This window comes from Gasterosteus aculeatus, unplaced genomic scaffold, assembly GCF_964276395.1.
Source record: "Gasterosteus aculeatus unplaced genomic scaffold, fGasAcu3.hap1.1 HAP1_SCAFFOLD_23, whole genome shotgun sequence".
NCBI lineage: Eukaryota > Metazoa > Chordata > Actinopteri > Perciformes > Gasterosteidae > Gasterosteus > Gasterosteus aculeatus.
This window is the reverse complement of record NW_027554882.1, coordinates 166,337-191,120: the sequence shown is the minus strand read 5'-3', so window position 1 is coordinate 191,120 and position 24,784 is coordinate 166,337. Positions and strand designations below refer to the sequence as shown.

General features: G+C 46.3%; 35 non-coding genes across 35 annotated transcripts; all 35 read left to right on the top strand.

The window, feature by feature from the left end:
* Positions 1-224: 224 nt before the first annotated feature.
* On the top strand, positions 225-388 carry LOC144392176 (U1 spliceosomal RNA). The gene has a single exon (XR_013455562.1). It is a non-coding gene; the product is annotated as a U1 spliceosomal RNA (small nuclear RNA).
* Positions 389-830: 442 nt separating this feature from the next.
* LOC144392058 (U5 spliceosomal RNA) lies at positions 831-945 on the top strand. The gene has a single exon (XR_013455446.1). It is a non-coding gene; the product is annotated as a U5 spliceosomal RNA (small nuclear RNA).
* A 705-nt stretch (positions 946-1,650) lies between these two features.
* LOC144392287 (U2 spliceosomal RNA) lies at positions 1,651-1,841 on the top strand. Its single transcript, XR_013455673.1, has one exon. It is a non-coding gene; the product is annotated as a U2 spliceosomal RNA (small nuclear RNA).
* A 276-nt stretch (positions 1,842-2,117) lies between these two features.
* Positions 2,118-2,281, top strand: LOC144392164 (U1 spliceosomal RNA). Its single transcript, XR_013455550.1, has one exon. It is a non-coding gene; the product is annotated as a U1 spliceosomal RNA (small nuclear RNA).
* A 349-nt stretch (positions 2,282-2,630) lies between these two features.
* Positions 2,631-2,745, top strand: LOC144392077 (U5 spliceosomal RNA). Its single transcript, XR_013455464.1, has one exon. It is a non-coding gene; the product is annotated as a U5 spliceosomal RNA (small nuclear RNA).
* A 602-nt stretch (positions 2,746-3,347) lies between these two features.
* Positions 3,348-3,538, top strand: LOC144392445 (U2 spliceosomal RNA). The gene has a single exon (XR_013455833.1). It is a non-coding gene; the product is annotated as a U2 spliceosomal RNA (small nuclear RNA).
* A 263-nt stretch (positions 3,539-3,801) lies between these two features.
* On the top strand, positions 3,802-3,965 carry LOC144392152 (U1 spliceosomal RNA). The gene has a single exon (XR_013455538.1). It is a non-coding gene; the product is annotated as a U1 spliceosomal RNA (small nuclear RNA).
* A 442-nt stretch (positions 3,966-4,407) lies between these two features.
* Positions 4,408-4,522, top strand: LOC144392064 (U5 spliceosomal RNA). The gene has a single exon (XR_013455451.1). It is a non-coding gene; the product is annotated as a U5 spliceosomal RNA (small nuclear RNA).
* A 705-nt stretch (positions 4,523-5,227) lies between these two features.
* Positions 5,228-5,418, top strand: LOC144392462 (U2 spliceosomal RNA). Its single transcript, XR_013455849.1, has one exon. It is a non-coding gene; the product is annotated as a U2 spliceosomal RNA (small nuclear RNA).
* A 276-nt stretch (positions 5,419-5,694) lies between these two features.
* On the top strand, positions 5,695-5,858 carry LOC144392139 (U1 spliceosomal RNA). Its single transcript, XR_013455526.1, has one exon. It is a non-coding gene; the product is annotated as a U1 spliceosomal RNA (small nuclear RNA).
* Positions 5,859-6,300: 442 nt separating this feature from the next.
* Positions 6,301-6,415, top strand: LOC144392076 (U5 spliceosomal RNA). Its single transcript, XR_013455463.1, has one exon. It is a non-coding gene; the product is annotated as a U5 spliceosomal RNA (small nuclear RNA).
* Positions 6,416-7,017: 602 nt separating this feature from the next.
* Positions 7,018-7,208, top strand: LOC144392285 (U2 spliceosomal RNA). The gene has a single exon (XR_013455671.1). It is a non-coding gene; the product is annotated as a U2 spliceosomal RNA (small nuclear RNA).
* Positions 7,209-7,471: 263 nt separating this feature from the next.
* On the top strand, positions 7,472-7,635 carry LOC144392127 (U1 spliceosomal RNA). Its single transcript, XR_013455514.1, has one exon. It is a non-coding gene; the product is annotated as a U1 spliceosomal RNA (small nuclear RNA).
* Positions 7,636-8,077: 442 nt separating this feature from the next.
* Positions 8,078-8,192, top strand: LOC144392062 (U5 spliceosomal RNA). Its single transcript, XR_013455450.1, has one exon. It is a non-coding gene; the product is annotated as a U5 spliceosomal RNA (small nuclear RNA).
* Positions 8,193-8,897: 705 nt separating this feature from the next.
* On the top strand, positions 8,898-9,088 carry LOC144392461 (U2 spliceosomal RNA). The gene has a single exon (XR_013455848.1). It is a non-coding gene; the product is annotated as a U2 spliceosomal RNA (small nuclear RNA).
* A 276-nt stretch (positions 9,089-9,364) lies between these two features.
* On the top strand, positions 9,365-9,528 carry LOC144392115 (U1 spliceosomal RNA). Its single transcript, XR_013455502.1, has one exon. It is a non-coding gene; the product is annotated as a U1 spliceosomal RNA (small nuclear RNA).
* A 442-nt stretch (positions 9,529-9,970) lies between these two features.
* On the top strand, positions 9,971-10,085 carry LOC144392075 (U5 spliceosomal RNA). Its single transcript, XR_013455462.1, has one exon. It is a non-coding gene; the product is annotated as a U5 spliceosomal RNA (small nuclear RNA).
* Positions 10,086-10,687: 602 nt separating this feature from the next.
* LOC144392460 (U2 spliceosomal RNA) lies at positions 10,688-10,878 on the top strand. Its single transcript, XR_013455847.1, has one exon. It is a non-coding gene; the product is annotated as a U2 spliceosomal RNA (small nuclear RNA).
* A 276-nt stretch (positions 10,879-11,154) lies between these two features.
* Positions 11,155-11,318, top strand: LOC144392103 (U1 spliceosomal RNA). Its single transcript, XR_013455490.1, has one exon. It is a non-coding gene; the product is annotated as a U1 spliceosomal RNA (small nuclear RNA).
* A 442-nt stretch (positions 11,319-11,760) lies between these two features.
* LOC144392073 (U5 spliceosomal RNA) lies at positions 11,761-11,875 on the top strand. The gene has a single exon (XR_013455461.1). It is a non-coding gene; the product is annotated as a U5 spliceosomal RNA (small nuclear RNA).
* Positions 11,876-12,477: 602 nt separating this feature from the next.
* Positions 12,478-12,668, top strand: LOC144392459 (U2 spliceosomal RNA). Its single transcript, XR_013455846.1, has one exon. It is a non-coding gene; the product is annotated as a U2 spliceosomal RNA (small nuclear RNA).
* Positions 12,669-12,944: 276 nt separating this feature from the next.
* On the top strand, positions 12,945-13,108 carry LOC144392016 (U1 spliceosomal RNA). Its single transcript, XR_013455404.1, has one exon. It is a non-coding gene; the product is annotated as a U1 spliceosomal RNA (small nuclear RNA).
* Positions 13,109-13,550: 442 nt separating this feature from the next.
* LOC144392072 (U5 spliceosomal RNA) lies at positions 13,551-13,665 on the top strand. Its single transcript, XR_013455460.1, has one exon. It is a non-coding gene; the product is annotated as a U5 spliceosomal RNA (small nuclear RNA).
* A 602-nt stretch (positions 13,666-14,267) lies between these two features.
* On the top strand, positions 14,268-14,458 carry LOC144392284 (U2 spliceosomal RNA). The gene has a single exon (XR_013455670.1). It is a non-coding gene; the product is annotated as a U2 spliceosomal RNA (small nuclear RNA).
* Positions 14,459-14,734: 276 nt separating this feature from the next.
* LOC144392562 (U1 spliceosomal RNA) lies at positions 14,735-14,898 on the top strand. The gene has a single exon (XR_013455945.1). It is a non-coding gene; the product is annotated as a U1 spliceosomal RNA (small nuclear RNA).
* A 442-nt stretch (positions 14,899-15,340) lies between these two features.
* LOC144392070 (U5 spliceosomal RNA) lies at positions 15,341-15,455 on the top strand. Its single transcript, XR_013455458.1, has one exon. It is a non-coding gene; the product is annotated as a U5 spliceosomal RNA (small nuclear RNA).
* Positions 15,456-16,057: 602 nt separating this feature from the next.
* Positions 16,058-16,248, top strand: LOC144392282 (U2 spliceosomal RNA). Its single transcript, XR_013455669.1, has one exon. It is a non-coding gene; the product is annotated as a U2 spliceosomal RNA (small nuclear RNA).
* Positions 16,249-16,511: 263 nt separating this feature from the next.
* Positions 16,512-16,675, top strand: LOC144392450 (U1 spliceosomal RNA). Its single transcript, XR_013455837.1, has one exon. It is a non-coding gene; the product is annotated as a U1 spliceosomal RNA (small nuclear RNA).
* A 442-nt stretch (positions 16,676-17,117) lies between these two features.
* On the top strand, positions 17,118-17,232 carry LOC144392069 (U5 spliceosomal RNA). Its single transcript, XR_013455457.1, has one exon. It is a non-coding gene; the product is annotated as a U5 spliceosomal RNA (small nuclear RNA).
* Positions 17,233-17,834: 602 nt separating this feature from the next.
* LOC144392281 (U2 spliceosomal RNA) lies at positions 17,835-18,025 on the top strand. The gene has a single exon (XR_013455668.1). It is a non-coding gene; the product is annotated as a U2 spliceosomal RNA (small nuclear RNA).
* A 276-nt stretch (positions 18,026-18,301) lies between these two features.
* LOC144392329 (U1 spliceosomal RNA) lies at positions 18,302-18,465 on the top strand. Its single transcript, XR_013455715.1, has one exon. It is a non-coding gene; the product is annotated as a U1 spliceosomal RNA (small nuclear RNA).
* A 442-nt stretch (positions 18,466-18,907) lies between these two features.
* LOC144392068 (U5 spliceosomal RNA) lies at positions 18,908-19,022 on the top strand. Its single transcript, XR_013455455.1, has one exon. It is a non-coding gene; the product is annotated as a U5 spliceosomal RNA (small nuclear RNA).
* A 602-nt stretch (positions 19,023-19,624) lies between these two features.
* LOC144392280 (U2 spliceosomal RNA) lies at positions 19,625-19,815 on the top strand. The gene has a single exon (XR_013455667.1). It is a non-coding gene; the product is annotated as a U2 spliceosomal RNA (small nuclear RNA).
* A 263-nt stretch (positions 19,816-20,078) lies between these two features.
* LOC144392268 (U1 spliceosomal RNA) lies at positions 20,079-20,242 on the top strand. Its single transcript, XR_013455655.1, has one exon. It is a non-coding gene; the product is annotated as a U1 spliceosomal RNA (small nuclear RNA).
* Positions 20,243-20,684: 442 nt separating this feature from the next.
* On the top strand, positions 20,685-20,801 carry LOC144392061 (U5 spliceosomal RNA). The gene has a single exon (XR_013455449.1). It is a non-coding gene; the product is annotated as a U5 spliceosomal RNA (small nuclear RNA).
* Positions 20,802-24,784: the final 3,983 nt, after the last annotated feature.

Sequence of the window (24,784 nt, the reverse complement as noted above, 5' to 3'; positions counted from 1 at the left end):
GGTGTGGTGTTGGAAATGATTTCTGCTTTGAGTAAAACAAGTCTCACCTCCACATAGTTTTTAAGACTGCGGCTTTTGGCTTACTCATCAATAGTGCCTTTGTTTTGCAAGTCTCAAATCACTGATTTTAACTTCACCGATCTGTGAGGACGGTGCCATCTGCGAACCGTCACCACAAATGCTGTGACTGGGAATACCGTCCCTGCCTCTGTCACCACCAACTCATACTTACCTGGCAGGGGAGATACCATGATCAAGAAGGTGGTTCACCCAGGGCGAGGCTCAGTCATTGCACTGCGACTGTGCTGACCACTGCGAATTCCCCAAATGTGGGAATCTCGACTGCATAATTTGTGGTAGTGGGGGACTGCGTTCGCGCTCTCCCCTGATATTGAAGTCAAAGAAAAACCAGGTGTCCCGTTTAATCATCACTGTCTGAATCCCTAGTGAAATCAACCACATTTCAGCAGGATTTTACACGGATTAATCACCACTGCACTGGAGTCTCCGGTGGAGGGAGTCTACAATCAGCAAATCACTGTCTGAATCCAAAGTGAGATCAAGCACATTTCAGCATTAATCATCACTGCGCTGGAGTCTCCAGTGGAGCACGTCTCAAATCAGCAAATCACTGTCTGAATCCAAAGTGAAATCAAGCACATTTCAGCAGGACTTTACACTTTTGCTTGTAAACAAATCAATGAGTTTTTGATGGCTGGTGCTGGGGAATGGGTTTGGCATTGGACAACCGCAGCTCAACCAGTCCCAACCACAAGAGGGATCACTGTTGCGACTGGGATATAAGGCTGCCTGCCACCTGATTCCGCAACTGACTTTGGTTTTTCTTCAATACGCATAAGTCTTTCGCCTTTTACTAAAGACTTCCGTGGAGAGGAACAACAATGAGTTGACCATATTTTTGGCAGGCTCTGCCAATTGGCTGAGCCTCATGTACTTGTGTGAAAAGAAAAGTAGTTGGACAGAGGCTCCTGACAATGGAGCACAAACAAAGTTGTGTTTACTTATCACTGGAGTCACTAGTGCAGCAAGTCTCAAATCACTGTCTGAATCCAAAGTGAAATCAACCAGATTTCAGCAGGATTTTACAGGGATTAATGGTCACTTTACTGGAGTCTTCGGTGGAGCACGTCTCAAATCAGCAAATCACTGTCTGAATTCATTGTGAAATCAACAAGATTTTCAGCAGGAATCATCACTGGAGTCACTAGTGGAGCCTTGCAGCAAGTCTCAAATCTCTGTCTGAATCCATTGTGAAATCAACAAGATTTTCAGCAGGACTTTGCAGAGATGAATCATCACTGGAGTCACTAGTGGAGCCTTGCAGCAAGTCTCAAATCTCTGTCTGAATCCATTGTGAAATCAACAAGATTTTCAGCAGGACTTTACAGTGATTAATCATCACTGGAGTCTCTAGTGTCTGAAACAACAGTGAAATCAACCAGATTTCAGCAGGAGTTTACACTTTTGCTTGTAAACAAATCAATGATTTTAGCTTTTTTGAGGACGGGGGCAGCGTGGGGAGTGGGTTGTTAAGTAGCAAGCGACTGCTACGCCCAGTTGAAAGAACCGCACCGCGACAATTGAGATATGTGCTGGTACGTTGGGTCTGCAAACAAACAGTTTGGTGTTATCGCTTCTCGGCCTTTTGGCTAAGATCAAGTGTAGTATCTGTTCTTATCAGTTTAATATCTGATATGTCCTCTATACGAGGACTACATATTAAGCCGATTTTTAGCTCTGGGAGATGAAAAAGGGGCTTGCTCCGTTCACTCCAAGCATCGACCCGGTATTGCAGCACCTCCGGGAACGGTGCACCCTTTAAATTGTGGAAAATAAAAGAAATGGTAACCTGAATCAGTGGTGTGGTGTTGGAAATGATTTCTGCTTTGAGTAAAACAAGTCTCACCTCCACATAGTTTTTAAGACTGAGGCTTTTGGCAAGTGACTTATGCTTACTCATCAATAGTGCCTTTGTTTTGCAAGTCTCAAATCACTGATTTTAACTTCACCGATCTGTGAGGACGGTGCCATCTGCGAACCGTCACCACAAATGCTGTGACTGGGAATACCGTCCCTGCCTCTGTCACCACCAACTCATACTTACCTGGCAGGGGAGATACCATGATCAAGAAGGTGGTTCACCCAGGGCGAGGCTCAGTCATTGCACTGCGACTGTGCTGACCACTGCGAATTCCCCAAATGTGGGAATCTCGACTGCATAATTTGTGGTAGTGGGGGACTGCGTTCGCGCTCTCCCCTGATATTGAAGTCAAAGAAAAACCAGGTGTCCCGTTTAATCATCACTGTCTGAATCCCTAGTGAAATCAACCACATTTCAGCAGGATTTTACACGGATTAATCACCACTGCACTGGAGTCTCCGGTGGAGGGAGTCTACAATCAGCAAATCACTGTCTGAATCCAAAGTGAAATCAAGCACATTTCAGCAGGACTTTACACTTTTGCTTGTAAACAAATCAATGAGTTTTTGATGGCTGGTGCTGGGGAATGGGTTTGGCATTGGACAACCGCAGCTCAACCAGTCCCAACCACAAGAGGGATCACTGTTGCGACTGGGATATAAGGCTGCCTGCCACCTGATTCCGCAACTGACTTTGGTTTCTCTTCAATACGCGTAAGTCTTTCGCCTTTTACTAAAGACTTCCGTGGAGAGGAACAACAATGAGTTGACCATATTTTTGGCAGGCTCTGCCAATTGGCTGAGCCTCATGTACTTGTGTGAAAAGAAAAGTAGTTGGACAGAGGCTCCTGACAATGGAGCACAAACAAAGTTGTGTTTACTTATCACTGGAGTCACTAGTGCAGCAAGTCTCAAATCACTGTCTGAATCCAAAGTGAAATCAACCAGATTTCAGCAGGATTTTACAGGGATTAATGGTCACTTTACTGGAGTCTCCGGTGGAGCACGTCTCAAATCAGCAAATCACTGTCTGAATTCATTGTGAAATCAACAAGATTTTCAGCAGGAATCATCACTGGAGTCACTAGTGGAGCCTTGCAGCAAGTCTCAAATCTCTGTCTGAATCCATTGTGAAATCAACAAGATTTTCAGCAGGACTTTACAGTGATTAATCATCACTGGAGTCTCTAGTGTCTGAAACAACAGTGAAATCAACCAGATTTCAGCAGGAGTTTACACTTTTGCTTGTAAACAAATCAATGATTTTAGCTTTTTTGAGGACGGGGGCAGCATGGGGAGTGGGTTGTTAAGTAGCAAGCGACTGCTACGCCCAGTTGAAAGAACCGCACCGCGACAATTGAGATATGTGCTGGTACGTTGGGTCTGCAAACAAACAGTTTGGTGTTATCGCTTCTCGGCCTTTTGGCTAAGATCAAGTGTAGTATCTGTTCTTATCAGTTTAATATCTGATATGTCCTCTATACGAGGACTACATATTAAGCCGATTTTTAGCTCTGGGAGATGAAAAAGGGGCTTGCTCCGTTCACTCCAAGCATCGACCCGGTTTTGCAGCACCTCCGGGAACGGTGCACCCTTTAAATTGTGGAAAATAAAAGAAATGGTAACCTGAATCAGTGGTGTGGTGTTGGAAATGATTTCTGCTTTGAGTAAAACAAGTCTCACCTCCACATAGTTTTTAAGACTGCGGCTTTTGGCTTACTCATCAATAGTGCCTTTGTTTTGCAAGTCTCAAATCACTGATTTTAACTTCACCGATCTGTGAGGACGGTGCCATCTGCGAACCGTCACCACAAATGCTGTGACTGGGAATACCGTCCCTGCCTCTGTCACCACCAACTCATACTTACCTGGCAGGGGAGATACCATGATCAAGAAGGTGGTTCACCCAGGGCGAGGCTCAGTCATTGCACTGCGACTGTGCTGACCACTGCGAATTCCCCAAATGTGGGAATCTCGACTGCATAATTTGTGGTAGTGGGGGACTGCGTTCGCGCTCTCCCCTGATATTGAAGTCAAAGAAAAACCAGGTGTCCCGTTTAATCATCACTGTCTGAATCCCTAGTGAAATCAACCACATTTCAGCAGGATTTTACACGGATTAATCACCACTGCACTGGAGTCTCCGGTGGAGGGAGTCTACAATCAGCAAATCACTGTCTGAATCCAAAGTGAAATCAACCAGATTTCAGCATTAATCATCACTGCGCTGGAGTCTCCAGTGGAGCACGTCTCAAATCAGCAAATCACTGTCTGAATCCAAAGTGAAATCAAGCACATTTCAGCAGGACTTTACACTTTTGCTTGTAAACAAATCAATGAGTTTTTGATGGCTGGTGCTGGGGAATGGGTTTGGCATTGGACAACCGCAGCTCAACCAGTCCCAACCACAAGAGGGATCACTGTTGCGACTGGGATATAAGGCTGCCTGCCACCTGATTCCGCAACTGACTTTGGTTTCTCTTCAATACGCATAAGTCTTTCGCCTTTTACTAAAGACTTCCGTGGAGAGGAACAACAATGTGTTGACCATATTTTTGGCAGGCTCTGCCAATTGGCTGAGCCTCATGTACTTGTGTGAAAAGAAAAGTAGTTGGACAGAGGCTCCTGACAATGGAGCACAAACAAAGTTGTGTTTACTTATCACTGGAGTCACTAGTGCAGCAAGTCTCAAATCACTGTCTGAATCCAAAGTGAAATCAACCAGATTTCAGCAGGATTTTACAGGGATTAATGGTCACTTTACTGGAGTCTCCGGTGGAGCACGTCTCAAATCAGCAAATCACTGTCTGAATTCATTGTGAAATCAACAAGATTTTCAGCAGGAATCATCACTGGAGTCACTAGTGGAGCCTTGCAGCAAGTCTCAAATCTCTGTCTGAATCCATTGTGAAATCAACAAGATTTTCAGCAGGACTTTGCAGAGATGAATCATCACTGGAGTCACTAGTGGAGCCTTGCAGCAAGTCTCAAATCTCTGTCTGAATCCATTGTGAAATCAACAAGATTTTCAGCAGGACTTTACAGTGATTAATCATCACTGGAGTCTCTAGTGTCTGAAACAACAGTGAAATCAACCAGATTTCAGCAGGAGTTTACACTTTTGCTTGTAAACAAATCAATGATTTTAGCTTTTTTGAGGACGGGGGCAGCGTGGGGAGTGGGTTGTTAAGTAGCAAGCGACTGCTACGCCCAGTTGAAAGAACCGCACCGCGACAATTGAGATATGTGCTGGTACGTTGGGTCTGCAAACAAACAGTTTGGTGTTATCGCTTCTCGGCCTTTTGGCTAAGATCAAGTGTAGTATCTGTTCTTATCAGTTTAATATCTGATATGTCCTCTATACGAGGACTACATATTAAGCCGATTTTTATCTCTGGGAGATGAAAAAGGGGCTTGCTCCGTTCACTCCAAGCATCGACCCGGTATTGCAGCACCTCCGGGAACGGTGCACCCTTTAAATTGTGGAAAATAAAAGAAATGGTAACCTGAATCAGTGGTGTGGTGTTGGAAATGATTTCTGCTTTGAGTAAAACAAGTCTCACCTCCACATAGTTTTTAAGACTGAGGCTTTTGGCAAGTGACTTATGCTTACTCATCAATAGTGCCTTTGTTTTGCAAGTCTCAAATCACTGATTTTAACTTCACCGATCTGTGAGGACGGTGCCATCTGCGAACCGTCACCACAAATGCTGTGACTGGGAATACCGTCCCTGCCTCTGTCACCACCAACTCATACTTACCTGGCAGGGGAGATACCATGATCAAGAAGGTGGTTCACCCAGGGCGAGGCTCAGTCATTGCACTGCGACTGTGCTGACCACTGCGAATTCCCCAAATGTGGGAATCTCGACTGCATAATTTGTGGTAGTGGGGGACTGCGTTCGCGCTCTCCCCTGATATTGAAGTCAAAGAAAAACCAGGTGTCCCGTTTAATCATCACTGTCTGAATCCCTAGTGAAATCAACCACATTTCAGCAGGATTTTACACGGATTAATCACCACTGCACTGGAGTCTCCGGTGGAGGGAGTCTACAATCAGCAAATCACTGTCTGAATCCAAAGTGAAATCAACCAGATTTCAGCATTAATCATCACTGCGCTGGAGTCTCCAGTGGAGCACGTCTCAAATCAGCAAATCACTGTCTGAATCCAAAGTGAAATCAAGCACATTTCAGCAGGACTTTACACTTTTGCTTGTAAACAAATCAATGAGTTTTTGATGGCTGGTGCTGGGGAATGGGTTTGGCATTGGACAACCGCAGCTCAACCAGTCCCAACCACAAGAGGGATCACTGTTGCGACTGGGATATAAGGCTGCCTGCCACCTGATTCCGCAACTGACTTTGGTTTCTCTTCAATACGCGTAAGTCTTTCGCCTTTTACTAAAGACTTCCGTGGAGAGGAACAACAATGAGTTGACCATATTTTTGGCAGGCTCTGCCAATTGGCTGAGCCTCATGTACTTGTGTGAAAAGAAAAGTAGTTGGACAGAGGCTCCTGACAATGGAGCACAAACAAAGTTGTGTTTACTTATCACTGGAGTCACTAGTGCAGCAAGTCTCAAATCACTGTCTGAATCCAAAGTGAAATCAACCAGATTTCAGCAGGATTTTACAGGGATTAATGGTCACTTTACTGGAGTCTCCGGTGGAGCACGTCTCAAATCAGCAAATCACTGTCTGAATTCATTGTGAAATCAACAAGATTTTCAGCAGGAATCATCACTGGAGTCACTAGTGGAGCCTTGCAGCAAGTCTCAAATCTCTGTCTGAATCCATTGTGAAATCAACAAGATTTTCAGCAGGACTTTACAGTGATTAATCATCACTGGAGTCTCTAGTGTCTGAAACAACAGTGAAATCAACCAGATTTCAGCAGGAGTTTACACTTTTGCTTGTAAACAAATCAATGATTTTAGCTTTTTTGAGGACGGGGGCAGCATGGGGAGTGGGTTGTTAAGTAGCAAGCGACTGCTACGCCCAGTTGAAAGAACCGCACCGCGACAATTGAGATATGTGCTGGTACGTTGGGTCTGCAAACAAACAGTTTGGTGTTATCGCTTCTCGGCCTTTTGGCTAAGATCAAGTGTAGTATCTGTTCTTATCAGTTTAATATCTGATATGTCCTCTATACGAGGACTACATATTAAGCCGATTTTTAGCTCTGGGAGATGAAAAAGGGGCTTGCTCCGTTCACTCCAAGCATCGACCCGGTATTGCAGCACCTCCGGGAACGGTGCACCCTTTAAATTGTGGAAAATAAAAGAAATGGTAACCTGAATCAGTGGTGTGGTGTTGGAAATGATTTCTGCTTTGAGTAAAACAAGTCTCACCTCCACATAGTTTTTAAGACTGCGGCTTTTGGCTTACTCATCAATAGTGCCTTTGTTTTGCAAGTCTCAAATCACTGATTTTAACTTCACCGATCTGTGAGGACGGTGCCATCTGCGAACCGTCACCACAAATGCTGTGACTGGGAATACCGTCCCTGCCTCTGTCACCACCAACTCATACTTACCTGGCAGGGGAGATACCATGATCAAGAAGGTGGTTCACCCAGGGCGAGGCTCAGTCATTGCACTGCGACTGTGCTGACCACTGCGAATTCCCCAAATGTGGGAATCTCGACTGCATAATTTGTGGTAGTGGGGGACTGCGTTCGCGCTCTCCCCTGATATTGAAGTCAAAGAAAAACCAGGTGTCCCGTTTAATCATCACTGTCTGAATCCCTAGTGAAATCAACCACATTTCAGCAGGATTTTACACGGATTAATCACCACTGCACTGGAGTCTCCGGTGGAGGGAGTCTACAATCAGCAAATCACTGTCTGAATCCAAAGTGAAATCAACCAGATTTCAGCATTAATCATCACTGCGCTGGAGTCTCCAGTGGAGCACGTCTCAAATCAGCAAATCACTGTCTGAATCCAAAGTGAAATCAAGCACATTTCAGCAGGACTTTACACTTTTGCTTGTAAACAAATCAATGAGTTTTTGATGGCTGGTGCTGGGGAATGGGTTTGGCATTGGACAACCGCAGCTCAACCAGTCCCAACCACAAGAGGGATCACTGTTGCGACTGGGATATAAGGCTGCCTGCCACCTGATTCCGCAACTGACTTTGGTTTCTCTTCAATACGCATAAGTCTTTCGCCTTTTACTAAAGACTTCCGTGGAGAGGAACAACAATGTGTTGACCATATTTTTGGCAGGCTCTGCCAATTGGCTGAGCCTCATGTACTTGTGTGAAAAGAAAAGTAGTTGGACAGAGGCTCCTGACAATGGAGCACAAACAAAGTTGTGTTTACTTATCACTGGAGTCACTAGTGCAGCAAGTCTCAAATCACTGTCTGAATCCAAAGTGAAATCAACCAGATTTCAGCAGGATTTTACAGGGATTAATGGTCACTTTACTGGAGTCTCCGGTGGAGCACGTCTCAAATCAGCAAATCACTGTCTGAATTCATTGTGAAATCAACAAGATTTTCAGCAGGAATCATCACTGGAGTCACTAGTGGAGCCTTGCAGCAAGTCTCAAATCTCTGTCTGAATCCATTGTGAAATCAACAAGATTTTCAGCAGGACTTTGCAGAGATGAATCATCACTGGAGTCACTAGTGGAGCCTTGCAGCAAGTCTCAAATCTCTGTCTGAATCCATTGTGAAATCAACAAGATTTTCAGCAGGACTTTACAGTGATTAATCATCACTGGAGTCTCTAGTGTCTGAAACAACAGTGAAATCAACCAGATTTCAGCAGGAGTTTACACTTTTGCTTGTAAACAAATCAATGATTTTAGCTTTTTTGAGGACGGGGGCAGCGTGGGGAGTGGGTTGTTAAGTAGCAAGCGACTGCTACGCCCAGTTGAAAGAACCGCACCGCGACAATTGAGATATGTGCTGGTACGTTGGGTCTGCAAACAAACAGTTTGGTGTTATCGCTTCTCGGCCTTTTGGCTAAGATCAAGTGTAGTATCTGTTCTTATCAGTTTAATATCTGATATGTCCTCTATACGAGGACTACATATTAAGCCGATTTTTATCTCTGGGAGATGAAAAAGGGGCTTGCTCCGTTCACTCCAAGCATCGACCCGGTATTGCAGCACCTCCGGGAACGGTGCACCCTTTAAATTGTGGAAAATAAAAGAAATGGTAACCTGAATCAGTGGTGTGGTGTTGGAAATGATTTCTGCTTTGAGTAAAACAAGTCTCACCTCCACATAGTTTTTAAGACTGAGGCTTTTGGCAAGTGACTTATGCTTACTCATCAATAGTGCCTTTGTTTTGCAAGTCTCAAATCACTGATTTTAACTTCACCGATCTGTGAGGACGGTGCCATCTGCGAACCGTCACCACAAATGCTGTGACTGGGAATACCGTCCCTGCCTCTGTCACCACCAACTCATACTTACCTGGCAGGGGAGATACCATGATCAAGAAGGTGGTTCACCCAGGGCGAGGCTCAGTCATTGCACTGCGACTGTGCTGACCACTGCGAATTCCCCAAATGTGGGAATCTCGACTGCATAATTTGTGGTAGTGGGGGACTGCGTTCGCGCTCTCCCCTGATATTGAAGTCAAAGAAAAACCAGGTGTCCCGTTTAATCATCACTGTCTGAATCCCTAGTGAAATCAACCACATTTCAGCAGGATTTTACACGGATTAATCACCACTGCACTGGAGTCTCCGGTGGAGGGAGTCTACAATCAGCAAATCACTGTCTGAATCCAAAGTGAAATCAACCAGATTTCAGCATTAATCATCACTGCGCTGGAGTCTCCAGTGGAGCACGTCTCAAATCAGCAAATCACTGTCTGAATCCAAAGTGAAATCAAGCACATTTCAGCAGGACTTTACACTTTTGCTTGTAAACAAATCAATGAGTTTTTGATGGCTGGTGCTGGGGAATGGGTTTGGCATTGGACAACCGCAGCTCAACCAGTCCCAACCACAAGAGGGATCACTGTTGCGACTGGGATATAAGGCTGCCTGCCACCTGATTCCGCAACTGACTTTGGTTTCTCTTCAATACGCGTAAGTCTTTCGCCTTTTACTAAAGACTTCCGTGGAGAGGAACAACAATGAGTTGACCATATTTTTGGCAGGCTCTGCCAATTGGCTGAGCCTCATGTACTTGTGTGAAAAGAAAAGTAGTTGGACAGAGGCTCCTGACAATGGAGCACAAACAAAGTTGTGTTTACTTATCACTGGAGTCACTAGTGCAGCAAGTCTCAAATCACTGTCTGAATCCAAAGTGAAATCAACCAGATTTCAGCAGGATTTTACAGGGATTAATGGTCACTTTACTGGAGTCTCCGGTGGAGCACGTCTCAAATCAGCAAATCACTGTCTGAATTCATTGTGAAATCAACAAGATTTTCAGCAGGAATCATCACTGGAGTCACTAGTGGAGCCTTGCAGCAAGTCTCAAATCCCTGTCTGAATCCATTGTGAAATCAACAAGATTTTCAGCAGGACTTTACAGTGATTAATCATCACTGGAGTCTCTAGTGTCTGAAACAACAGTGAAATCAACCAGATTTCAGCAGGAGTTTACACTTTTGCTTGTAAACAAATCAATGATTTTAGCTTTTTTGAGGACGGGGGCAGCGTGGGGAGTGGGTTGTTAAGTAGCAAGCGACTGCTACGCCCAGTTGAAAGAACCGCACCGCGACAATTGAGATATGTGCTGGTACGTTGGGTCTGCAAACAAACAGTTTGGTGTTATCGCTTCTCGGCCTTTTGGCTAAGATCAAGTGTAGTATCTGTTCTTATCAGTTTAATATCTGATATGTCCTCTATACGAGGACTACATATTAAGCCGATTTTTATCTCTGGGAGATGAAAAAGGGGCTTGCTCCGTTCACTCCAAGCATCGACCCGGTATTGCAGCACCTCCGGGAACGGTGCACCCTTTAAATTGTGGAAAATAAAAGAAATGGTAACCTGAATCAGTGGTGTGGTGTTGGAAATGATTTCTGCTTTGAGTAAAACAAGTCTCACCTCCACATAGTTTTTAAGACTGAGGCTTTTGGCAAGTGACTTATGCTTACTCATCAATAGTGCCTTTGTTTTGCAAGTCTCAAATCACTGATTTTAACTTCACCGATCTGTGAGGACGGTGCCATCTGCGAACCGTCACCACAAATGCTGTGACTGGGAATACCGTCCCTGCCTCTGTCACCACCAACTCATACTTACCTGGCAGGGGAGATACCATGATCAAGAAGGTGGTTCACCCAGGGCGAGGCTCAGTCATTGCACTGCGACTGTGCTGACCACTGCGAATTCCCCAAATGTGGGAATCTCGACTGCATAATTTGTGGTAGTGGGGGACTGCGTTCGCGCTCTCCCCTGATATTGAAGTCAAAGAAAAACCAGGTGTCCCGTTTAATCATCACTGTCTGAATCCCTAGTGAAATCAACCACATTTCAGCAGGATTTTACACGGATTAATCACCACTGCACTGGAGTCTCCGGTGGAGGGAGTCTACAATCAGCAAATCACTGTCTGAATCCAAAGTGAAATCAACCAGATTTCAGCATTAATCATCACTGCGCTGGAGTCTCCAGTGGAGCACGTCTCAAATCAGCAAATCACTGTCTGAATCCAAAGTGAAATCAAGCACATTTCAGCAGGACTTTACACTTTTGCTTGTAAACAAATCAATGAGTTTTTGATGGCTGGTGCTGGGGAATGGGTTTGGCATTGGACAACCGCAGCTCAACCAGTCCCAACCACAAGAGGGATCACTGTTGCGACTGGGATATAAGGCTGCCTGCCACCTGATTCCGCAACTGACTTTGGTTTCTCTTCAATACGCGTAAGTCTTTCGCCTTTTACTAAAGACTTCCGTGGAGAGGAACAACAATGAGTTGACCATATTTTTGGCAGGCTCTGCCAATTGGCTGAGCCTCATGTACTTGTGTGAAAAGAAAAGTAGTTGGACAGAGGCTCCTGACAATGGAGCACAAACAAAGTTGTGTTTACTTATCACTGGAGTCACTAGTGCAGCAAGTCTCAAATCACTGTCTGAATCCAAAGTGAAATCAACCAGATTTCAGCAGGATTTTACAGGGATTAATGGTCACTTTACTGGAGTCTCCGGTGGAGCACGTCTCAAATCAGCAAATCACTGTCTGAATTCATTGTGAAATCAACAAGATTTTCAGCAGGAATCATCACTGGAGTCACTAGTGGAGCCTTGCAGCAAGTCTCAAATCCCTGTCTGAATCCATTGTGAAATCAACAAGATTTTCAGCAGGACTTTACAGTGATTAATCATCACTGGAGTCTCTAGTGTCTGAAACAACAGTGAAATCAACCAGATTTCAGCAGGAGTTTACACTTTTGCTTGTAAACAAATCAATGATTTTAGCTTTTTTGAGGACGGGGGCAGCGTGGGGAGTGGGTTGTTAAGTAGCAAGCGACTGCTACGCCCAGTTGAAAGAACCGCACCGCGACAATTGAGATATGTGCTGGTACGTTGGGTCTGCAAACAAACAGTTTGGTGTTATCGCTTCTCGGCCTTTTGGCTAAGATCAAGTGTAGTATCTGTTCTTATCAGTTTAATATCTGATATGTCCTCTATACGAGGACTACATATTAAGCCGATTTTTATCTCTGGGAGATGAAAAAGGGGCTTGCTCCGTTCACTCCAAGCATCGACCCGGTATTGCAGCACCTCCGGGAACGGTGCACCCTTTAAATTGTGGAAAATAAAAGAAATGGTAACCTGAATCAGTGGTGTGGTGTTGGAAATGATTTCTGCTTTGAGTAAAACAAGTCTCACCTCCACATAGTTTTTAAGACTGAGGCTTTTGGCAAGTGACTTATGCTTACTCATCAATAGTGCCTTTGTTTTGCAAGTCTCAAATCACTGATTTTAACTTCACCGATCTGTGAGGACGGTGCCATCTGCGAACCGTCACCACAAATGCTGTGACTGGGAATACCGTCCCTGCCTCTGTCACCACCAACTCATACTTACCTGGCAGGGGAGATACCATGATCAAGAAGGTGGTTCACCCAGGGCGAGGCTCAGTCATTGCACTGCGACTGTGCTGACCACTGCGAATTCCCCAAATGTGGGAATCTCGACTGCATAATTTGTGGTAGTGGGGGACTGCGTTCGCGCTCTCCCCTGATATTGAAGTCAAAGAAAAACCAGGTGTCCCGTTTAATCATCACTGTCTGAATCCCTAGTGAAATCAACCACATTTCAGCAGGATTTTACACGGATTAATCACCACTGCACTGGAGTCTCCGGTGGAGGGAGTCTACAATCAGCAAATCACTGTCTGAATCCAAAGTGAAATCAACCAGATTTCAGCATTAATCATCACTGCGCTGGAGTCTCCAGTGGAGCACGTCTCAAATCAGCAAATCACTGTCTGAATCCAAAGTGAAATCAAGCACATTTCAGCAGGACTTTACACTTTTGCTTGTAAACAAATCAATGAGTTTTTGATGGCTGGTGCTGGGGAATGGGTTTGGCATTGGACAACCGCAGCTCAACCAGTCCCAACCACAAGAGGGATCACTGTTGCGACTGGGATATAAGGCTGCCTGCCACCTGATTCCGCAACTGACTTTGGTTTCTCTTCAATACGCGTAAGTCTTTCGCCTTTTACTAAAGACTTCCGTGGAGAGGAACAACAATGAGTTGACCATATTTTTGGCAGGCTCTGCCAATTGGCTGAGCCTCATGTACTTGTGTGAAAAGAAAAGTAGTTGGACAGAGGCTCCTGACAATGGAGCACAAACAAAGTTGTGTTTACTTATCACTGGAGTCACTAGTGCAGCAAGTCTCAAATCACTGTCTGAATCCAAAGTGAAATCAACCAGATTTCAGCAGGATTTTACAGGGATTAATGGTCACTTTACTGGAGTCTCCGGTGGAGCACGTCTCAAATCAGCAAATCACTGTCTGAATTCATTGTGAAATCAACAAGATTTTCAGCAGGAATCATCACTGGAGTCACTAGTGGAGCCTTGCAGCAAGTCTCAAATCCCTGTCTGAATCCATTGTGAAATCAACAAGATTTTCAGCAGGACTTTACAGTGATTAATCATCACTGGAGTCTCTAGTGTCTGAAACAACAGTGAAATCAACCAGATTTCAGCAGGAGTTTACACTTTTGCTTGTAAACAAATCAATGATTTTAGCTTTTTTGAGGACGGGGGCAGCGTGGGGAGTGGGTTGTTAAGTAGCAAGCGACTGCTACGCCCAGTTGAAAGAACCGCACCGCGACAATTGAGATATGTGCTGGTACGTTGGGTCTGCAAACAAACAGTTTGGTGTTATCGCTTCTCGGCCTTTTGGCTAAGATCAAGTGTAGTATCTGTTCTTATCAGTTTAATATCTGATATGTCCTCTATACGAGGACTACATATTAAGCCGATTTTTAGCTCTGGGAGATGAAAAAGGGGCTTGCTCCGTTCACTCCAAGCATCGACCCGGTATTGCAGCACCTCCGGGAACGGTGCACCCTTTAAATTGTGGAAAATAAAAGAAATGGTAACCTGAATCAGTGGTGTGGTGTTGGAAATGATTTCTGCTTTGAGTAAAACAAGTCTCACCTCCACATAGTTTTTAAGACTGAGGCTTTTGGCAAGTGACTTATGCTTACTCATCAATAGTGCCTTTGTTATGCAAGTCTCAAATCACTGATTTTAACTTCACCGATCTGTGAGGACGGTGCCATCTGCGAACCGTCACCACAAATGCTGTGACTGGGAATACCGTCCCTGCCTCTGTCACCACCAACTCATACTTACCTGGCAGGGGAGATACCATGATCAAGAAGGTGGTTCACCCAGGGCGAGGCTCAGTCATTGCACTGCGACTGTGCTGACCACTGCGAATTCCCCAAATGTGGGAATCTCGACTGCATAATTTGTGGTAGTGGGGGACTGCGTTCGCGCTCTCCCCTGATATTGAAGTCAAAGAAAAACCAGGTGTCCCGTTTAATCATCACTGTCTGAATCCCTAGTGAAATCAACCACATTTCAGCAGGATTTTACACGGATTAATCACCACTGCACTGGAGTCTCCGGTGGAGGGAGTCTACAATCAGCAAATCACTGTCTGAATCCAAAGTGAAATCAACCAGATTTCAGCATTAATCATCACTGCGCTGGAGTCTCCAGTGGAGCACGTCTCAAATCAGCAAATCACTGTCTGAATCCAAAGTGAAATCAAGCACATTTCAGCAGGACTTTACACTTTTGCTTGTAAACAAATCAATGAGTTTTTGATGGCTGGTGCTGGGGAATGGGTTTGGCATTGGACAACCGCAGCTCAACCAGTCCCAACCACAAGAGGGATCACTGTTGCGACTGGGATATAAGGCTGCCTGCCACCTGATTCCGCAACTGACTTTGGTTTCTCTTCAATACGCGTAAGTCTTTCGCCTTTTACTAAAGACTTCCGTGGAGAGGAACAACAATGAGTTGACCATATTTTTGGCAGGCTCTGCCAATTGGCTGAGCCTCATGTACTTGTGTGAAAAGAAAAGTAGTTGGACAGAGGCTCCTGACAATGGAGCACAAACAAAGTTGTGTTTACTTATCACTGGAGTCACTAGTGCAGCAAGTCTCAAATCACTGTCTGAATCCAAAGTGAAATCAACCAGATTTCAGCAGGATTTTACAGGGATTAATGGTCACTTTACTGGAGTCTCCGGTGGAGCACGTCTCAAATCAGCAAATCACTGTCTGAATTCATTGTAAAATCAACAAGATTTTCAGCAGGAATCATCACTGGAGTCACTAGTGGAGCCTTGCAGCAAGTCTCAAATCTCTGTCTGAATCCATTGTGAAATCAACAAGATTTTCAGCAGGACTTTACAGTGATTAATCATCACTGGAGTCTCTAGTGTCTGAAACAACAGTGAAATCAACCAGATTTCAGCAGGAGTTTACACTTTTGCTTGTAAACAAATCAATGATTTTAGCTTTTTTGAGGACGGGGGCAGCATGGGGAGTGGGTTGTTAAGTAGCAAGCGACTGCTACGCCCAGTTGAAAGAACCGCACCGCGACAATTGAGATATGTGCTGGTACGTTGGGTCTGCAAACAAACAGTTTGGTGTTATCGCTTCTCGGCCTTTTGGCTAAGATCAAGTGTAGTATCTGTTCTTATCAGTTTAATATCTGATATGTCCTCTATACGAGGACTACATATTAAGCCGATTTTTAGCTCTGGGAGATGAAAAAGGGGCTTGCTCCGTTCACTCCAAGCATCGACCCGGTATTGCAGCACCTCCGGGAACGGTGCACCCTTTAAATTGTGGAAAATAAAAGAAATGGTAACCTGAATCAGTGGTGTGGTGTTGGAAATGATTTCCTCTTTGAGTAAAACAAGTCTCACCTCCACATAGTTTTTAAGACTGCGGCTTTTGGCTTACTCATCAATAGTGCCTTTGTTTTGCAAGTCTCAAATCACTGATTTTAACTTCACCGATCTGTGAGGACGGTGCCATCTGCGAACCGTCACCACAAATGCTGTGACTGGGAATACCGTCCCTGCCTCTGTCACCACCAACTCATACTTACCTGGCAGGGGAGATACCATGATCAAGAAGGTGGTTCACCCAGGGCGAGGCTCAGTCATTGCACTGCGACTGTGCTGACCACTGCGAATTCCCCAAATGTGGGAATCTCGACTGCATAATTTGTGGTAGTGGGGGACTGCGTTCGCGCTCTCCCCTGATATTGAAGTCAAAGAAAAACCAGGTGTCCCGTTTAATCATCACTGTCTGAATCCCTAGTGAAATCAACCACATTTCAGCAGGATTTTACACGGATTAATCACCACTGCACTGGAGTCTCCGGTGGAGGGAGTCTACAATCAGCAAATCACTGTCTGAATCCAAAGTGAAATCAACCAGATTTCAGCATTAATCATCACTGCGCTGGAGTCTCCAGTGGAGCACGTCTCAAATCAGCAAATCACTGTCTGAATCCAAAGTGAAATCAAGCACATTTCAGCAGGACTTTACACTTTTGCTTGTAAACAAATCAATGAGTTTTTGATGGCTGGTGCTGGGGAATGGGTTTGGCATTGGACAACCGCAGCTCAACCAGTCCCAACCACAAGAGGGATCACTGTTGCGACTGGGATATAAGGCTGCCTGCCACCTGATTCCGCAACTGACTTTGGTTTCTCTTCAATACGCGTAAGTCTTTCGCCTTTTACTAAAGACTTCCGTGGAGAGGAACAACAATGAGTTGACCATATTTTTGGCAGGCTCTGCCAATTGGCTGAGCCTCATGTACTTGTGTGAAAAGAAAAGTAGTTGGACAGAGGCTCCTGACAATGGAGCACAAACAAAGTTGTGTTTACTTATCACTGGAGTCACTAGTGCAGCAAGTCTCAAATCACTGTCTGAATCCAAAGTGAAATCAACCAGATTTCAGCAGGATTTTACAGGGATTAATGGTCACTTTACTGGAGTCTCCGGTGGAGCACGTCTCAAATCAGCAAATCACTGTCTGAATTCATTGTGAAATCAACAAGATTTTCAGCAGGAATCATCACTGGAGTCACTAGTGGAGCCTTGCAGCAAGTCTCAAATCCCTGTCTGAATCCATTGTGAAATCAACAAGATTTTCAGCAGGACTTTACAGTGATTAATCATCACTGGAGTCTCTAGTGTCTGAAACAACAGTGAAATCAACCAGATTTCAGCAGGAGTTTACACTTTTGCTTGTAAACAAATCAATGATTTTAGCTTTTTTGAGGACGGGGGCAGCGTGGGGAGTGGGTTGTTAAGTAGCAAGCGACTGCTACGCCCAGTTGAAAGAACCGCACCGCGACAATTGAGATATGTGCTGGTACGTTGGGTCTGCAAACAAACAGTTTGGTGTTATCGCTTCTCGGCCTTTTGGCTAAGATCAAGTGTAGTATCTGTTCTTATCAGTTTAATATCTGATATGTCCTCTATACGAGGACTACATATTAAGCCGATTTTTAGCTCTGGGAGATGAAAAAGGGGCTTGCTCCGTTCACTCCAAGCATCGACCCGGTATTGCAGCACCTCCGGGAACGGTGCACCCTTTAAATTGTGGAAAATAAAAGAAATGGTAACCTGAATCAGTGGTGTGGTGTTGGAAATGATTTCTGCTTTGAGTAAAACAAGTCTCACCTCCACATAGTTTTTAAGACTGAGGCTTTTGGCAAGTGACTTATGCTTACTCATCAATAGTGCCTTTGTTTTGCAAGTCTCAAATCACTGATTTTAACTTCACCGATCTGTGAGGACGGTGCCATCTGCGAACCGTCACCACAAATGCTGTGACTGGGAATACCGTCCCTGCCTCTGTCACCACCAACTCATACTTACCTGGCAGGGGAGATACCATGATCAAGAAGGTGGTTCACCCAGGGCGAGGCTCAGTCATTGCACTGCGACTGTGCTGACCACTGCGAATTCCCCAAATGTGGGAATCTCGACTGCATAATTTGTGGTAGTGGGGGACTGCGTTCGCGCTCTCCCCTGATATTGAAGTCAAAGAAAAACCAGGTGTCCCGTTTAATCATCACTGTCTGAATCCCTAGTGAAATCAACCACATTTCAGCAGGATTTTACACGGATTAATCACCACTGCACTGGAGTCTCCGGTGGAGGGAGTCTACAATCAGCAAATCACTGTCTGAATCCAAAGTGAAATCAACCAGATTTCAGCATTAATCATCACTGCGCTGGAGTCTCCAGTGGAGCACGTCTCAAATCAGCAAATCACTGTCTGAATCCAAAGTGAAATCAAGCACATTTCAGCAGGACTTTACACTTTTGCTTGTAAACAAATCAATGAGTTTTTGATGGCTGGTGCTGGGGAATGGGTTTGGCATTGGACAACCGCAGCTCAACCAGTCCCAACCACAAGAGGGATCACTGTTGCGACTGGGATATAAGGCTGCCTGCCACCTGATTCCGCAACTGACTTTGGTTTCTCTTCAATACGCGTAAGTCTTTCGCCTTTTACTAAAGACTTCCGTGGAGAGGAACAACAATGAGTTGACCATATTTTTGGCAGGCTCTGCCAATTGGCTGAGCCTCATGTACTTGTGTGAAAAGAAAAGTAGTTGGACAGAGGCTCCTGACAATGGAGCACAAACAAAGTTGTGTTTACTTATCACTGGAGTCACTAGTGCAGCAAGTCTCAAATCACTGTCTGAATCCAAAGTGAAATCAACCAGATTTCAGCAGGATTTTACAGGGATTAATGGTCACTTTACTGGAGTCTCCGGTGGAGCACGTCTCAAATCAGCAAATCACTGTCTGAATTCATTGTGAAATCAACAAGATTTTCAGCAGGAATCATCACTGGAGTCACTAGTGGAGCCTTGCAGCAAGTCTCAAATCTCTGTCTGAATCCATTGTGAAATCAACAAGATTTTCAGCAGGACTTTACAGTGATTAATCATCACTGGAGTCTCTAGTGTCTGAAACAACAGTGAAATCAACCAGATTTCAGCAGGAGTTTACACTTTTGCTTGTAAACAAATCAATGATTTTAGCTTTTTTGAGGACGGGGGCAGCATGGGGAGTGGGTTGTTAAGTAGCAAGCGACTGCTACGCCCAGTTGAAAGAACCGCACCGCGACAATTGAGATATGTGCTGGTACGTTGGGTCTGCAAACAAACAGTTTGGTGTTATCGCTTCTCGGCCTTTTGGCTAAGATCAAGTGTAGTATCTGTTCTTATCAGTTTAATATCTGATATGTCCTCTATACGAGGACTACATATTAAGCCGATTTTTAGCTCTGGGAGATGAAAAAGGGGCTTGCTCCGTTCACTCCAAGCATCGACCCGGTATTGCAGCACCTCCGGGAACGGTGCACCCTTTAAATTGTGGAAAATAAAAGAAATGGTAACCTGAATCAGTGGTGTGGTGTTGGAAATGATTTCTGCTTTGAGTAAAACAAGTCTCACCTCCACATAGTTTTTAAGACTGCGGCTTTTGGCTTACTCATCAATAGTGCCTTTGTTTTGCAAGTCTCAAATCACTGATTTTAACTTCACCGATCTGTGAGGACGGTGCCATCTGCGAACCGTCACCACAAATGCTGTGACTGGGAATACCGTCCCTGCCTCTGTCACCACCAACTCATACTTACCTGGCAGGGGAGATACCATGATCAAGAAGGTGGTTCACCCAGGGCGAGGCTCAGTCATTGCACTGCGACTGTGCTGACCACTGTGAATTCCCCAAATGTGGGAATCTCGACTGCATAATTTGTGGTAGTGGGGGACTGCGTTCGCGCTCTCCCCTGATATTGAAGTCAAAGAAAAACCAGGTGTCCCGTTTAATCATCACTGTCTGAATCCCTAGTGAAATCAACCACATTTCAGCAGGATTTTACACGGATTAATCACCACTGCACTGGAGTCTCCGGTGGAGGGAGTCTACAATCAGCAAATCACTGTCTGAATCCAAAGTGAAATCAACCAGATTTCAGCATTAATCATCACTGCGCTGGAGTCTCCAGTGGAGCACGTCTCAAATCAGCAAATCACTGTCTGAATCCAAAGTGAAATCAAGCACATTTCAGCAGGACTTTACACTTTTGCTTGTAAACAAATCAATGAGTTTTTGATGGCTGGTGCTGGGGAATGGGTTTGGCATTGGACAACCGCAGCTCAACCAGTCCCAACCACAAGAGGGATCACTGTTGCGACTGGGATATAAGGCTGCCTGCCACCTGATTCCGCAACTGACTTTGGTTTTTCTTCAATACGCATAAGTCTTTCGCCTTTTACTAAAGACTTCCGTGGAGAGGAACAACAATGAGTTGACCATATTTTTAGCAGGCTCTGCCAATTGGCTGAGCCTCATGTACTTGTGTGAAAAGAAAAGTAGTTGGACAGAGGCTCCTGACAATGGAGCACAAACAAAGTTGTGTTTACTTATCACTGGAGTCACTAGTGCAGCAAGTCTCAAATCTCTGTCTGAATCCATTGTGAAATCAACAAGATTTTCAGCAGGACTTTGCAGAGATGAATCATCACTGGAGTCACTAGTGGAGCCTTGCAGCAAGTCTCAAATCTCTGTCTGAATCCATTGTGAAATCAACAAGATTTTCAGCAGGACTTTACAGTGATTAATCATCACTGGAGTCTCTAGTGTCTGAAACAACAGTGAAATCAACCAGATTTCAGCAGGAGTTTACACTTTTGCTTGTAAACAAATCAATGATTTTAGCTTTTTTGAGGACGGGGGCAGCGTGGGGAGTGGGTTGTTAAGTAGCAAGCGACTGCTACGCCCAGTTGAAAGAACCGCACCGCGACAATTGAGATATGTGCTGGTACGTTGGGTCTGCAAACAAACAGTTTGGTGTTATCGCTTCTCGGCCTTTTGGCTAAGATCAAGTGTAGTGGTTGTTGCTAAAGCTGTGCGGTGTATGGAGCTTGGTGGATAAAGTTGCTGGAGTCCCGTCCTCACACGGGCTATCATGTCTGCAGGACTTAGGAACTCGGTGCGATTCACTTGGAAGGTTAAAGAAGATGAGAAACATGGGAAGAGGGAATGGTTCGTGCGTACGGTCGTGGTGGGAGCGCTGAAGATTGACCCCGCCCACGTATACTGCCTGCAGTGGAATGCAGCAGGAGGTGGTTTTGACCTGACTCTACACAGCCAAGCAGTGTATGAGAGGGTGATGGAGACAGCGAGGGAAAAGGCGGAAGAAGAGCCCTTTTCAAAGTTTCGGGTGGAGGCTCTTGGCAAGAGGAACTTGAAGATTGTGACGGTCCACATGTACAACCCATACGTGGGGGACGAGACGGTCATATCCTGGTTGTCGAGGTATGGGAAGGTGGAGTCGGCGGTGAGATACCTGAGGGACAGTTTCGGCATCTGGTCAGGGCGGAGACAATTCAAAGTTCTCCTCGAGGACAACCCCGGCGGAGGCGGTGGGCTGCGGCATCCTCCAGCCTACTTCAGCATTGGTGAGGACAGGGGTTTCCTCTTTTACTCCGGCCAGCCCAGTTTCTGCAGGCAATGCCGCAGCTTTGGGCACATGGCGACGGACGGCACCGAAGGGCGACACAGCGTGGCCACGTGCGGGGCCCCAAAGACGTGCCATGGATGCGGAGGAGAGGGGCACATTGTCCGCGACTGCCCAACCACAACCCGTAGCTACGCAGAGGTAGCAGTACAGGGGGAGGTCTCTGTCCTCACCCCGTTGGAGGAGGCACTACAGTTGCTCTCTGGAGAGGAGGGAAGGGCTGCTGCACGGGACGAGTCTGCGACTGACCACATCGGCGCAAACGGAACGGAGGAGTGGATGGACACACAAGTGGTTGTGAGCCTGGGAGACTCTCTGCCACTGGTGGGGTCCTGGGCAGACTGTGTGATCAGCTCTGAGGAGGAGGACACCAGGAAAGAGACAATCCTGGGGGTCAGGAAGAGGAGCAGTTCATCCAGGGGTGAGCAGGCTGAGTCTTCGGCAGAAGCAACCGAGGCTGGACCACAGGTGCACAGGTCGAGAAGGAGGAAGAAGAAGCTGGCAGATGGCCGTGCGATGGGGGAGAGCCGGGAACCCCCAGGATCCGAGTCGGAGGGTAGGAGCCAACAGGCTTCTGTGGAGATTTCATCGGGTGGTGCAGGAATGGAGAAAACCGGGGGGACTCCGCGGAGGGAGCCGCCCCAGGACGTTTCTCAAAGCCCGGTACTGCAGGAATATGTTGCCAACAATGATCAACTGGAAGATGGTTGCTTGCCAACAGCGAGCAACCATGGGACCGAGGGTAAGGGGGGGAAACTTTTGTGAGGTATTGAATGGCCTTGTTTTCAGTGGTGACCATAAATGTGAGGGGTATGAGAAATATTGTGAAAAGGGCGAGTGTCTTCCAATACCTGTTACAGACGCCCCTACATGTTTGCTTTCTGCAGGAAGTGCATCTAAAGGATGGTGGGGACGTCAGGGAGTTTTCGGAGGGCTGGCTCAAGGGTGAGTCGAGATGGGGTGTAGGGGGGGTACACTCCTCAGGGGTGGGAATCCTGTTTGGAAATAAAGATTTCCAGGTCCGGGACAGCTTCTCAGTAGTGCAGGGGAGGGTACTGGTGGTGGATGCATTATGGAGGGGGGTTTTCTTTAGATTTATTAATGTGTATGCACCAGCGGAGCCGAAAGGACGTAAGGCCCTTTTTATTGCACTTATGGAGGTGTGTGTCACGAATAAGGTGGTGGTTCTAGGGGGGGATTTCAACGTCTCTTTGGAGGGGACAGGGGATTTCAGTCGGCCGTATTTGGAAGAGGTGGTGCAGGCTTTCATGCTGAAGGATGGTTACAGGGCAGTCGAGCCGGCAAGGGAGGGCACCACTTGGTCGAATACACGGGGTTCCCGTAGTCGGATTGATTTTGTTTTTGTGCCTGCTGTGGCTGCTGTACGGAGGGCCGTTGTGGGACCAGTGTGGTTCTCAGACCACAACCAACTTGAGGTGGCCTTTTCGGTGGCGGCCCCAATTTTTGGAAGGGGTTACTGGAAGTTGAATTGTGGGGTTTTGGAGGAGGAGGCTTTCCGTAGAGCCTTCACTTTACACTATGAGGGGTGGGTCTCACTGAAGCCTTTTTTGACAATATTGTGGAGTGGTGGGAATATATGAAGGTAAACGCCAGAGAGTTGACGGTGGGATATTGTTCACAACGGGCGAGGGAGGAGAAGGGGGGGTTTAGGAGGCTCCAAAGGGAGCTGCAGGCTATGATGGAGGCGGAGAACAAGGGGGAAATACGGGATAAGCAGAGGGAGGTGAGGGAGAATTTGGGCCTATACTTTAAGGGAAAAGCTGATGGGTTACTGAGGAGATGTGGGAGGGAATCCATCAATGTAGCAGAGACCTGTTCGCCCATGTTTTTTAAACAGGTGAGGGCTGCCCGGGCAAGAGCGTGCATTCCGGGGCTACGGGGGAAGGATGGTGACCTTGTCTCAGATCCGGAGGGGATGGTTGGGGTTGCCTCCAATTTTTTTGGGGACGCCATGGGGCCACAAGAGGTGGAAGAACCGGAGGAAGGAGGTTTCTTGAAGGGGCTTGAGGCTAGGGTGCCAAGGGAAGTGGTGGAGGCCCTAGAACGCCCGGTGGGTCTCGCAGAGTTGGAGGGAGCTATGAAAGGTTTGGGAGGGGGAAAGGTGCCGGGGATTGATGGGTTACCAAAAGAATTTTATGCGGCGTTCTGGGGGATCCTGGGGAAGGATTTTTTAGAAGTGGTGGGTGCAGTGCTGGAAGGGGGGCTGTTGGGGAGGACAATGAGGGAGGGGGTGTTGACCTTGCTACATAAGAAAGGGGAAAAAGAAGACTTGGGTAATTTCAGGCCGATAACTCTCCTCTGTGCTGATTATAAGATCATCGCTAGAGTGTTGGCCGGACGACTCCGATCTGCTCTACCTCATGTGGTAAATGAGGATCAGACGTGTGGGGTGGAGGGGAGACGCATCCAATGGAATTTAGGGCTGGTGAGGGATTGCATTCACTGGGTGGAGGAACGTGGGGTGCCTCTGATGCTGGTGGGTTTGGACATGGAAAAGGCGTTTGATAGGGTGAACCAAGGTTTTTTGGCAGCTGTGTTAGAGAGGATGGGTTTTGGACCAATTTTTCGGAGGTGGTTAGGGATCATGTACACGGGGGTTGGGAGTATGGTGGTTGTGAATGGGCATATGGGGGTTTTGGTGTCACAGCAGACAGGAGTGAGGCAAGGATGTCCACTCTCGCCACTGCTTTTTGTTATATATATTGAACCGCTCGCTGCAGCTATTCGGGCGGAGACGGGCGTGAAGGGATTGCGCCTTCCAGGGGGTGGAGAGAGGGATTTGAGGATATC